The sequence below is a fragment of the Gopherus flavomarginatus genome (assembly GCF_025201925.1).
Source record: "Gopherus flavomarginatus isolate rGopFla2 chromosome 13 unlocalized genomic scaffold, rGopFla2.mat.asm SUPER_13_unloc_2, whole genome shotgun sequence".
Lineage (NCBI taxonomy): Eukaryota > Metazoa > Chordata > Testudines > Testudinidae > Gopherus > Gopherus flavomarginatus.
The window spans coordinates 4,703,027-4,714,620 of NW_026114610.1; the positions used below are offsets into that span (position 1 = coordinate 4,703,027).

General features: G+C 50.0%; 3 non-coding genes across 3 annotated transcripts; all 3 read right to left on the bottom strand.

Moving 5' to 3' along the window:
- Positions 1-4,237: 4,237 nt before the first annotated feature.
- LOC127041370 (U2 spliceosomal RNA) lies at positions 4,238-4,430 on the bottom strand. The gene has a single exon (XR_007771654.1). It is a non-coding gene; the product is annotated as a U2 spliceosomal RNA (small nuclear RNA).
- Positions 4,431-5,560: 1,130 nt separating this feature from the next.
- On the bottom strand, positions 5,561-5,677 carry LOC127041380 (U5 spliceosomal RNA). Its single transcript, XR_007771664.1, has one exon. It is a non-coding gene; the product is annotated as a U5 spliceosomal RNA (small nuclear RNA).
- Positions 5,678-11,054: 5,377 nt separating this feature from the next.
- On the bottom strand, positions 11,055-11,128 carry TRNAN-GUU (transfer RNA asparagine (anticodon GUU)). Its single transcript has one exon. It is a non-coding gene; the product is annotated as a tRNA-Asn (tRNA).
- Positions 11,129-11,594: the final 466 nt, after the last annotated feature.

The window sequence follows — 11,594 nt, forward strand, 5'->3', positions numbered from 1 at the left end:
CTGCGTATCTCACTCTCATCTCGTTGACACGTGGTTCCCCAGGTGGGCAGTCCCCTGTGTGATTTACTCCCCCCAACCCCTATATTGGGCATGTGACCACTAATAGCCAGAGGAGTCAGTGCCCAAGGCTGTATTCTTCACCTCCCCCAAGGGGCAGGGTGCCTGGGTGGCTGTGTCAAGCAGTGCCCTGGGTGTCTTCCAACCCCTTTGTGGCAGTGAGCCCTGCTTCTGGTGTGTATCACTCCCCCACTAGGGATGTGCACTGTTGGCCAGTATGGCAGTGCCTTTGTGTAGCCCCCTCCCTCCCGCCCCCAGGGTGACCAGATAGAAAGTGTGAAGAATCGGGGACAGGGTGGAGGATAATAGGCACCTACATAAGAAAAAGTCCCGAATATCGGGACTATCCCTATAAAATCGGGACATCTGGTCACCCTATCCCCTCTACCCCTGTGCCAGGTATGGCAGGCACTGATCCCTGGCATCCCTGTGGGGCAATACCCTCTGTATATCCCCCAATGGGGCAGTGACCCTGCTGGTCAAGTGGGGCAGTGCCCTTTGTGTGTGTGTCCCCTATTTAGGTAGTGACCCCGATGGCTAAGTGAGGCAGTGGCCTTTGATTTCCTCTTCTCTCCCCAGCCCCCCCTCTCTCTAGGGTAGGGCCCCCAGTTGGGGCACTACCCGATGTGTATCTCTACTAATTGAGCAGTGACCTCCCCGTGGTGCCTGGTGTGGCAGTGCCCTATTGGTATCTCCCTCCCCCTCTCCCACGCCATTGTGGTAGTGGCCACATCAGGCAGTGGCCTGTTTATCATCTCCCCCGCACCAGCGCCATTGCAGCAGTGCCACCTGGTGGCCATGTGCAACAGTGCCCCGCCTGTATCCCCCTTAACCTTTGCTGCAGTGACCCCAGGTGCTCAGTTTGAGTAGTAGCCTGTGTTTACCTCACCTCTTGGGGCAGTAACATGTGGGGCCAGCTAAGACAGAGCACAGTCTGTGACGTCTGGTGGCCACGTAGGGCAGTGGCCTGTATGTACCATCTCCTCTGGAGCGGTGACCACTGGTGTCTTGGTGCTAAGATGCAGCCACCTCTGGGTTACGTGGGGGGCTGTTGACAGGACAGTGGGGACTGCCGCCCCTTTCCAGGAAGTAGGGGAAAGTCTGGTGTTGGGGCAGAGTGTTCCACCTTCTGTTGAACTGTGATGCTCTGAGCACCTTTCCCTTCCATGAAGAAAGACCTTGTGTGACTCCAAAGCTGGTCCAGTAACAGGTATCACCTCACCTGCCTTGTCTCTCTGGTATTCTGGCCAGTGTCCAACTTCCCTTCACTGTTGGTCTTCAAACTTCCTCCAAGCCTCCCAACCCAGTCCCTTAAGATGCCAAACCTCCCCTGGAGCCCAACCCTGGGGAGGGCACCCTATCTGAAAACCCTACGGCACCATGGGGGTGTAGTGTCCACTGCCTCCATCTCCCACCAGCCAGGATGGGCCCCACAGCACAATGGGAGTGGTTGTGTCTCCTGGTTCCATTTCCTGACAGCTGCTGCCAGGCCCGGCCCAAACTTCCCATTTCTGGTGCGAGTCTGGAAGCAGGTGCTGCCGGGAAGGGTGGTGCTGGTGTCAGGAGAAAGCAGGAGGAGTAAGTGGGTCTGTGCTACTGCGGGGAGGTGCTGCCCTTGCTGTGAAAGGGCCCCGCTATTAGAGGAGATGTCATCTCCCTGCCCTGCCATGCTCTGCACCAGCCCCTGCTTGTCACGGGAGCAGGGCTGGCTCCAGGCACCAGCGTAGCAAGCAGGTGCTTGGAGCAGCCAATTCAAAGGGGCGGCCCGTCTGGTATCGGGTCAGCATGTCTGGTCTTTGGCGGAAATTCGGCGGCGGGTCCCCCATTTCCTGTCTTAGTCTTTGAGCTGCCACCAAATGTCTACCAAAGAGGAAGGGAGGGAGGACTCACCGCCGAACTGCCGCAGAAGAAGCAGTGTGGTTGAGCTGCCGTCAAAGAGCCACAGCTTTTTTTTCTTTTATATTTACTTTCTCCACACCGGTCATGGTTTTATAGACCTCCGTCGTATCCCCCTTTAGTCGTCTCTTTTCCAAGATGAAAAGTCCCAATCTTATGAATCTCTTCTTAGACAGAAGCTGGTCCATATCCCCTTATCATCTTTGTTGTCCTTTTCTGAATCTTTCCCATTCCAATAGATCTTTTTTGAGATTGGGGCGACTGCATCAGCACACAGTATTCAAGATGTGGACGTACCATGGATTGATATTGAAGCGATATGATAGTTTCTGTCTTCTTACCTATCCCTTTCGTAATGATTCCCAACACTCCGCTGCACATTGAGTGGATGTTTTCAAAGAACTATCCACAACGACTCCCAGATCTCTTTCTCAAGTGGTAACAGCTAATTTAGACCCCATCGTTTTATAGGGATAGTTGGGATTCTGTTTTCCAACGTGCATTACTTTGCACTTAACAGCGCCGATGTTCATCTGCCATTTGGTTGTCCCGTCACCCAGTTGTGTCAGATCTCTTTGTGGCTCTTCGCAGTCTGCCTGGGACTCAACTATCTTGAGCAATTTTGTATCATCTGCAAATTTTGCCATCACCATTTACCCCTTTCCCCAGATCATTTGTGAATAAGTTGAACAGTACTGCTCCCAGTACAGACACCTGGGGATAAGAGAGGGAAGATCCTCTTCTGACACTGGCAGACCAGGTGCCAGCTCACGCCAAGGCCCCTAGGCCTTACTGAAAAGTGACAAACGCATGGCTGGAAACTAGTCTTGCTCACCTGTTTGTTAGTGTGTTAAAACAGGCATTAGATTCATAAAAATGTGTTTAGAGTTTATGACTAGCTCGTCAGTTGCTGCATGCATTCTTCTCACCTATAATAGCCGTAGCCCGTGTTGTAAGGTGATATATAAGCGTTGGCACTAAAGCTGTAAACCCCCTTGCTGCCACTCCGCCACCAGTCAGGAGAGAAGCATTACCAAGTGTGAAACGCTAGTTTACCAGAAGAAGCGTCATCTCCTTTCCAACAGGAGAAGGCCCTGACTGAGACATCAGACAGGCCACTGTGGATCATCCATGGACAAAAGACCTGGTTGATTGCTCCCCCTGACACACCCACGAGGAGGCAGAGACCTGCACAAACACTTGCCCCCATCAGCTTGAGCTCTGGGGGAATGGAATAAAAATCTCTGTCAGGAAGAAACTGTTGTCCCCACCCGCGATGCTGCTTGGACTTCAGGGAGACGGCATGCCTTCTAAGCATAAGCAAGGGATCCCGGCTGTTTGGCTAGGGTTAGCCCTAAAGGACATACAGAGTTTGAGTGTTACAGCAGCTTCTACTACACCTGGGTGGCAAGCTAGAGTCAGGGTGCCCAAGGGGGCTGTCTGTGACTCCATGTTAAGGCTGTTCTTGTGCCTGAGGAGATCACACTTGATGCTTGGTGGGTGAGATCAAAGTGTGTGTGCAATACACAACCGTGCGGAACCCCACTGCCTGCCAGCCCCAGGCTCCAGGGGCTCCTGCTCTCTGGGGCTCTGGCTGCACTAGAAAAGTAAGTTTCAAGCTTGCCTGGTTCAGAAAACTGGAAGGGAAAGATAGAGAACCCACATTACATTTTTTAAACAAAGAATTCTCATGTGACTTAGGGGATTTTCCAATAGTGAGGGTGGCAATAATGAGAAGTTAAGGGTAATTATTTAGCATTTAGATTACAGTCAGTTTGGGGGGAAAAAATCAGGCTTGGGGCCCTTGTGTGCCGGATGCAGCACGACATCTAGTGCCTTGTCTCGATCTTACGAACCAAGATACATAGAACGTAGGTCGGGTACGGAGAAGTCTGTGTAACTCGTGCAGTTGTTTGATGTACACGTAATCTCAAATATTACCAAGCCCCCACCCCAAAAAAAACAAAACAAAAAAAACAACCATCTCCCCTACAGACCCAGAGTCCGGAAAGCATTTGTCCCTCATACTGTTGAAAAGACTCACAGCAGAAAGAAGAAGTCCAGCCTCTTAAATAATTATCTAGCAAGACAAAGAAGAACCTCTCACATCTGCAGACTCACAAAACACTTCCAAGAAAGTATAACTGTATTGTGTTTATCATAAAGAAACAAAACACTAAAAACACCATATTTTTCTGCTTTTTCAAAAAAGAATCTGCTTGAAAAAAAAAATCATCACAGTTTAACTCTTTTCTGTTTTTCTAACCAGGAGGTTCTCCCCTAAAGCAGATACACTGTTCCTGGAAACACTGCAATACCAAATCCATGCATGGGGTAGACAAGCAAGCTCTTCTTCTCACTAATTCTTCTCTTTCAAAAATCAAGCTAATACACAGTGCTCACATCAAAGACATATTACAGATTACAATGAGCAGACACTATGCTTTGATCTTAGCTCCAGGGAGCCAAAAAACAATACTGACATTCTGCCACGCACGCACACCCCTGCGCCCACCCATTTCTACCTCACCAGGACGAGCTCCCAGACATGCAACAAACACCATAACTAGGGAACTCTACGGAAGACTGACTCACTTCTCCGAAATGACTCCAGTGAAGAATTCAAAGCAAGAAACCCTTAACACACAATTCTGTTCAAAGACAGACAAGTCTTTCAGATGCCTTCCTCTCCCTGGTTTCCCCTCTAGACTCCTAATTTCCATAAACCCACCCACTGACCTGTGACTACCAATCTCTCACTGTTAACTCTTATAGGAAACCAGGGCAAAGAATGCCTATGCAAGCGCTATTCCGCAGCCCCAGTGCTCTTTTCTGCTCCTTCCCACGCAACTATATCAAACATACAGTCAATTGCATCAAAGCAGTTCCTCGCTATTTGGGGCATTGGTGCCCCTTAGTCCCTCTGAGGTGATCGGCTGGTTCCTTCTGGCCTTAAATGCTAGGAATCTGACTCAAATGGCCACAAACTTCCTCCTCTTCTGCTCCTATGAAACTATCCCTCATCTGGGCAAAACATTTAAAAACACTGGTGTTTTCCCAACAGGAAAGGGATGGACAATTTCTCTTCTGTGGGGAGAGGAGGGAAACCATGCAATCACCTTCTGGAAGGTATATTAAGGAGGGCGGCGTAAGAACCCTCATGGACTAGATTAAGAAAGCAGCTCTTTAACTGACCTTCCAACAATTGCAAACTGAAATCCGCAAGAGCAGCCTTTCAACTCAGGGACCCAAAATAAGCTGTTGACAATAACTAACCCAAGAGTTACAAATGACTCCAAACCATACACTCTTAGGACAGACCAAACGTTAACACAAACAACAACGCAATTCTTTGCTGCTCTTTAACTGTGATAACCAAAAACTTATGAAACCAAAGAGCCAGCAGAATACACATCACAAAACAGTCCCCTGTTAGCTAGGAAGCCATCTCACTAACACGATGAACTCAAAAAAAAAAAAAAAGAAGGGCAAAAAATCCCACACAGTCATTTTCAGAGCTCTCAGTTGTTTTCATACACTAATAGAAAAGCTTGAGTTACTGACACTAGATGAGGTAGTATCCTTCTGTTTTTTTCACAACAGGGAACAGTCTTACCAAAACAAAGCCTCAAAAAAAATTGGGTACAAACTCATAAATGCTCCTCTCCACAGAAATCTTTAGTAAAAGGCAAAAGATTTATACAAACTGGGAAAGGGAGAGAAAAAAAAGGAGAGAAAAAAAAAAGCAGAGTCTCTGCCGGGGCAACCACGTATGCTACCACAAGTCAGGGTGACTACTCTCACAGCCCACTAAACTGCTAGCTTTTAGAGGAAATGGAATTGAACCGATCGACAGCCTGAGTTGAATCATGGGAACCGGTGACACAGGGAGCAAAACAAGCCCCTTGACCAGGGACTCGCTTCGCTGCAGGCAATGCACTGTGGGTATGCAAATAAGATGCTCCGGCCATCTCCAGCGCTCAAAGGAGTCTTTTCTCCGAGCTGCCTCTGCTCCTTCCCCAGCTGGGCGGAGATTGGGATGCAGCGAGGGTGGGGAAGCTGCTCTCCTGAGACAGTCCCGCTGATGGCCCGGCACATGGAGGACGGAGCCCGGACGAGAAGCCAGAGGGCACTTGGCCCACAGCTAAAATCTGGAGCAAAAGCACACACTTTGCAAAGGAACAGGAGCCGGGATCTCAGACATGAGATTCTATCTGCCGGCCGGGGTGCGACCCCGTGTTGTACTTGCTGCATGGTCTGTCTCTCCTGCAAAGTAGCTGGCCTCAGATTCTTGGGGTTTGCTGAGCTGCAGCTCACCTTGATACACGGGAACAGCTTAAAAATCATGGCCTCTCAGGGTTGGAAGGGACCTCAGGAGGTCATCTAGTCCAACCCAATCCCCAACTAAATCATCCCAGCCAGGGCTTTGTCAAACCTGACCTTAAAAACCTCTAAGGAAGGAGATTCCACCACCTCCCTAGGGAACCTATTCCAATGCTTCACCACCCTCCTCATGAAAAAGGGTTTTCCTAATATCCAACCTAAACCTTCCCCACCGCAACTTGGGACCATTGCTCCTTGTTTCCGTCATCTGGTACCACTGAGAACAGTCTAGATCCATCCTCTTTGGAACCTCCTTTCAGGTAGTTAAAAGCAGCGATCAATCCCCCCTCATTCTTCTCTTCTGCAGACTAAACAATCCCAGTTCCCTCAGCCTCTCCTCATAAGTCATGTCTTCCAGCCCCCTAATCATTTTTGTTGCCCTAGGCTGGACTCTTTTCAGTTTTTCCACATCCTTCTTGGAGTGTGGGGCCAAAAACTGGACACGGTACTCCAGATGAGGCCTCACTAATGTCGAATAGAAGGGAACGATCACGTCCCTCGATCTGCTGGCAAGGCCCCTACGTATACAGTCCAAAATGCCGTTAGCCTTCTTGGCAACAAGGGCACACTGTCGACTCATATCCAGCTTCTCATCCACTGTAACCCCTAGGCCCTTTTCTGCAGAACTGCTGCCTAGCCATTCGGTCCCTAGTCTGGAGCAGTGCATGGGATTCTTCCGTCCTAAGTGTAGGATTGGGCACTTGTCCTTGCTGAACCTCATCAGGTGTCTTTCAGCCCAATCCTCTAATTTTTCTAGGTCCCTCTGTATCCTATCCCTACTCTCCAGTGTATCGACCGCTCCTCCCAGTTTAGTGTCATCTGCAAACTTGCTGAGAGTGCAGTCCCAAGCCATCCTCCAGATCATTAATGAAGATGTTTAACACAACCAGCCCCAGGACCGACCCTTGGGGCACGCCGCTTGATATCGGCTGCCAGTTAGACTTGGAGCCATTGATCACTACCCGCTGAACCCGACGACCTAGCCAGCTTTCTGTCCACTTTATAATCTATTCATCCAGCCCATACTTTTTGAACTTGACGACAAGAATACTGTGGGAGATTGTATCAAAAGCTTTGATAAAGTCAAGGAGTAACACCTCCATTGCTTTCCACTCATCCGCAGACCCAGTTATCTCCTCACAGAAGGCAATTAGGTTAGTCAGGCGTGACTTGCCCTTGCTGAATCCATGCTGACTGCTCCTGATCACTTGCCTCTCCTCTGAGTGCTTCAGAATTAATTCCTCGAGGACCTGCTCCATGATTTTTCCAGGGACTGAGGTGAGGCTGACTGGCCTGTAGTTCCCCTGATCCTCCTTCTTTCTTCCCTTTTTGAAAGATGGGCACTACATTAGCCTTTTTCCAGTCATCTGGGACCTCCCCCGATCACCATGACTTTTCAAAGATAGCCAGTGGCCCTGCAATTACACCCGCCAACTCCTTTAGCACCCTCAGATGCATCGCGTGCAGCCCAATGGATTCTTGCTCATCCAGCTTTTCTAAATAGATTTGAACCACTTCTTTCTCCACAGTGGGCTGGTCACTTCCTCTCCATGCTATGCTGCCCAGTGCAGCAGTCTGGGAGCTGATTTTGTTCGTGAAGATGGGGGCAGGGGGAAGCATCAAGTACATTAGTTTTTTCCACATCCTCTGTCACTAGGTTGCCTCCCTCACTGTGTAAGGGGCCCACATTTTCCATGACTTTTTTCTTGTTGCTAACATACCTGAAGAAACCCTTCTTGTTGTTACTCTTAACATCTCTTGCTAGGTACAACTCCAAGCATGAGTTGCCCTTCCTGATTTCACTCCTGCCTGCCTGAGCAATATTTTTATACTCCTCCCTGGTCATTTGTCCAATCTGCCTGGCTGGGGGGAGGAGATAAGCAGGGTGAGAATGAACTCTACTCTGCGATCTGTTGGTGATCTGTTGTAAAGGCCTTTTGAGGCTGCTGTCATTTGCATGGTTCCACCCACCCCGGATTGCATGATGGGGGTGCTTGTCCAAAGGATCATTTCGGCTGCTGTGGGATCCTCAGTCTCTTTCTTATTAGGGGCAGTGGTAATAAAGTGCAGTTATTCCGGTGATATGAATCAAGGACAGTAAAACGGAACTTAGCGGTTCATGATTTCGGGACTCACCCGAACCTACATGAATCTCGTTAGGCAAGGGAAATGGGTTCCAAAACATGGTGAAATAAGCAAGATAGAAAAGGGATATTTGCACTTAGTGCTATGGGTTTCTAGTGGAATTTTTAAGTGCACATTTTATGCCTTTTGTGTTTCTCCAGTTTAAAAATAGAATGTTTTACATTTCTAACCCATGTTAGAACTAGCCATAGATAAAAAGTGTTTAGTGACTAAATGCAGTTTTCCAATATTTCTGAAGCACTAGGTTGTGATTTCTTTTTCACACTATAAGTTGAAAACAACCCCATAGTTGGGGAAAATGCTCCTCACCACTTAAACAGCAAGAAAATTTTGCAGATTGGATTCTGACAGTTAAGCTGTGGGACACAGCTTTTGTGACACACTGTGAAACCAGATTCTTAGTAACAGGTCAATGGGTAGGTTTACACAAATTCTGGCCTCTGGGACCAGAGCTGGGGGTGGGCCCCCACAACTTTTGTGGCACATGCACCACCTCTGCAAATCAACCTTTGCCACCTCACTCCATAACACCACACACACAGCAGCTGCCTTTTACCTCTCAGAACCCAAACACACCCTGAAAGAGATCAAACGGCATAAGCTTAAGGCCAACAACTGCACCACTAACAACAACTCAAAAAGATTCAAAAACATCTCTGTCTTTCCACACCAGGGACAGTAGGAACAAAACCAGCACACACCACCTGCCAAAGACCAAACAAACATCCATTCCAGCCACCCACAAGCCTTGGGCATTGGAAACCCAGACCCCTTAATGATGAGTACTTTTCAGGCGAGGGTGAAGCTCTCAGGCCTCAAATGCCAGCTACAGTTACTCTCTCCTTGATCCAAAACGAACAGCAAAATACACTGCATTACTCCTGCCCCAATAATAAAGAGACTGGGGATCCCACAGCAGCTGAAATGACCGTTTGGACAAGCACTCCCATCATGCAATCCGGGGTGGGTGGAACCATGCAAATGACAGCAGCCTCAAAAGGCCTTTACAAACAGATCACTAACAGATGGCAGGGTAGAGTTCATAGCGACCCTGCTTAAACTAGATTGTGGAAAAGATTAAAAAACACTGAACGTTCAAACTCACCAAATGCAGGTCAATCCATCCTCATCGTCCTATCCGCTCGTTATACTCCACACCTGAACTTAGCCCTCACATGGACAACATACCCTCCTAACTCAGTGTCTGTACGTTAACCTTTTACCCCCAGTCGGGGCTATTGCACATTATGTATTCCTTTTGCCACCCGATCTTAAACCGAACTTCGCACCCCCTGGGTAATCTGTACGTTGTTCCCTGATCACCAGAAATTTCTGCTCCTAAACGCTGTACCGTACCCTTTTTTTTTTCTTTGAACATCATCTTAATAAAATGTTGACATTTGTTCGAGATCCAGGCTCCTCTTCCTTTGCAAGGCATGTGCGTTTGCTCCGGGTTTTAGTCTGCTAAGACAGCGAGGGGGGCCGATTGAGGCAGAGGTGCTTGCCTGCTGCAGACACGGATCCAAGGCTGAACCTCGTCCCCCACCAGCTGAAGGCTTAACTGAGAACAATTTAAGAAGTGCTCCCGTCTCCAGCACTCAGCTACCAAGCTCCCAGTGGGGTCCAAACCCCAAAGAGATCCCTTTTACCCTGCAGACGCTGTAAAATCCTGTGACCAGGGCAGCTGCCTAGCAGCCTGCGCATCCGCCTGCCAGCACGAGAGCGCGTAAGGCCCTAATCTGGATAGTGCCGTCTGGGTGGCAGGGCTGTGAAAAGCCAGCAGAGTGGTGCAGCGGAAGCGTGCTAGGCTCATTAACCCAGAGGTTGATGGATCGAAACCATCCTCTGCTATGTGTGCGTTTGTTTCTTTTCCCTCTGGGCCTTCCAGCGAGGCGGTGACCAGCAGAGCGGCAAGAGGGTGCTGAGGCGGTGGCCTGCCAGAGAGCTCCCTGGCTACCTGGGCTGAAGGCAAGAGGGATGTCTGGGTGTGGCAAGGGCCTCCTGTCCCAGAATGAGGCTGCAGTGCTTCCTGGTCCCCTTTTCCCACCCACCCCGGCGGGCTGCGGGAGAACAGGAGGGAGGCTCTCGGGGCGCTAGGCAGTGCTGTGTGGCTGTCAGGGGAAAGAGCCGAGGCTACCGACTCGACCTGCCATTGACTCGCGTGGCTCTGCGCGCCGTCAGCCGGGGCGGGCCTGGCTGCGCACGTGACTCAGGCTTGGGCAGCATGGCTGCTCTTTCCTGACGAGGCATGAGGCAGGCCAACAGCTTTGCACAGCCTACAGGGAAGTGGGAGGGAGGCGTCTTTGAGCAGGCGTGTCTCGTCCCCTTCTCCCTTGCCGCTTTGGCGGAGGCGGGAAGGGAGCAAAATGTTCCCGGCTGAAAGTTTTTGTGCTCGGCCTCGAGGATTAAGCCTGAGCCTCCGGCACGGCTGCTGGGAGACGGGTTTCTGAATGGCATCCAGCACGCTCTTTGGGCCACCAGCTGAAAGCACTGAGGCCAAGAGGCAGCAAAAGGGGACTTTGGAGGCTCCCTGCAGGCCTCGGGGAAGCAAGAAAGTAGCACGGGCTCATCGCCGTCCCCGGGTGGGCTCGAACCACCATCCTTTCGGTTAACAGCCGAACGCGCTAACCCATTGCGCCACAGAGACACGGACAGGCAAGGCTGGATGGAGCACAAAAGTCAGGAATCAGCACAGGGTACAGTCTAGCATATGCATGCAGCTCTTAGACAAGCAACAGCAAGGGACTGGACTGGTATGCAGTGAAAGTTCTGTGGGAAGGAACCGAAAAGAGCACGGGGGCTGCGGTACAGTGCTTGCTTACACTTTCTTTGGCCTGTTTTGCTGGAAGAGTTAGCAGGGCGAAATTCCTAGTCAGAGGTCAGCAGGCGGGTTAATGCAAATTCTGGACTCTGGGACCAGAACTGGGGTTGGGGTTGGGGTTGGGGTTGGGGTTGGCGGTGGCGTGGGGGCGAATTTCTGTGGCACCTGCACAACCTCTGCAACCAACCTTTGCTACCTCACTCCATAACACCACACACACAGCAGCCTTTTACCTCTCAGGAACCAAAACATACCCTGAAAGAGTTCTAATGGCATAAGCTTAAGGCAAAAA